Here is a 1,771-nt window from a genome sequence, read left to right as displayed (position 1 = left end):
GCTACATTTAAGGTAGGCTAGACTAAGCTTTGATGTTCAGTAGGTTAGGTTTATTAAATAAATTTTCAACCAAGAATACTTTCAACTTACAATGTGTTTATCAGGATGTAATCCCACTGTAAATTAAGAAGCATCTGTATAATGTAACATTCTTACAACAGTATATTTATACTTGTAATCTTAAATTTTGCTCTAAATATTTTAAATTATAAATTTAATTTTAATTATTTCGCTCAATTATCTTTTTGAAAAATTAAAATAAAAACAAGAAAATATTTTATAATTGTCAATATATATACTGATTTTTTTCCTTCTCCTTTATTTGGCTTTGTATGCTTTTAGCCTGAGAATCATATTTAAGATTTATCACTTTCTCTTTGTCTAGAAAAAATTACCATTTTTTGGAAAGAAATTTTTGCTGATTATATATGTTGACTTTTTCCTTTAGCACATTGAAAGTGTGACTCCATTGTCTTCTGTCTGCATTGTTTTTAATACAAAGTCTGAATTCATTCTTATTTGTGTTCCCTAATACATAATGTGTCCTTTCTTTTGTTATTTTTTTATTAATCAATTTTTCAGCAATTTGATAATTCTATTTGGCATGGTTTTTATTATATTTATTCTGCCTGAAATCATCTTCTTAGATTTGTGAATTCACTCCTTTCATTAAATTTGAAAAACATTAACCATTATTTCTTCTAATACTTTTCTGTTGTATTCTCTTCTTGCCTTCTGGGACTCCAATTATATGTATGTTAGATAAACCGACTTTGTCCTGTTCTGAGGTTCTATTCAGGTTTTTGCAAACTTTTCACTCTCTTTGCTTTAGTTTGGCTAGATTCTATTGATATTATTTTTAATTCATAATCTTTTCTTTCGCCTTGTCTATCCAATGGTAAGTCCATCTGATGAAATTTTCATTTTAGATATTCTGTTTTCCAGCTCTAGAAATTTGATTTCATAAAGTTTTAATCTGTCTTCTCACGATGGTCATGTTTTAGTTATTAAATTCATTTCTAATAACTTCTTTAAAAGTTCTTGTTCCAAAATTCTTCATTTATCTCTTGCTATATTCCTATTAACTGATATTTTTCTTGTTTATACATCACATTTTTATGTTTCTCTGCATGCTTACTAACTGTTGTATGCATGAGAAACATTATAAAGACTATGCTATTGAGTATTGGCATTTTATAGTGTTCCTTTGGAAAGTTTTAAATTTTGCTATGACAAGCTGTTAAATGACTCATGGATCAGTCTGATACATTCATGAGATATTTTAATATCTCTTTTGGCTTGTTTAAGAGAGTCTTTACTCCAGTGTAGTTTGGGCCTACTTTCTAGTGTTCTAAAGAATGCCACAGGTGTCAAAAGATCTCTCTATTCTGCATGGCGGAAACTCCCAACTCTGTGTAAGTGCTAAGCATTATTTGACATACAGTCCATTGATAGTTGTTTCTTCTCTCATAAAATTTCACCCTGCACACACACAGATTTTTAGCAACAGGCTGAAGGAAAGCCTATGCATATTTCAGGAACTTTTTCTTCATAGTTTCTACTCTTTGGTACTCTATTCTACAAATTCAAGCTGCCTCAGTCTCCCCAAATTCTTATCTTTACCTCCTGAACCGTCCACGTGCTATGACTCAGAAAGTGATTTCACGTAAAAAGCCAGAGATATCATATAGCACACCTCACTTGTTTCCTTCTCTTCGAGTTCACAGTTCTTTGTTGTCTATTTCCAATATCTGAAACCAGTTCTTATATA

Source organism: Pteropus vampyrus, unplaced genomic scaffold (genome assembly GCF_000151845.1).
Source record: "Pteropus vampyrus isolate Shadow unplaced genomic scaffold, Pvam_2.0 Scaffold2, whole genome shotgun sequence".
NCBI lineage: Eukaryota > Metazoa > Chordata > Mammalia > Chiroptera > Pteropodidae > Pteropus > Pteropus vampyrus.
The sequence above is the reverse complement of the archived record's forward strand: the minus strand, read 5'-3'. Positions refer to the sequence as shown.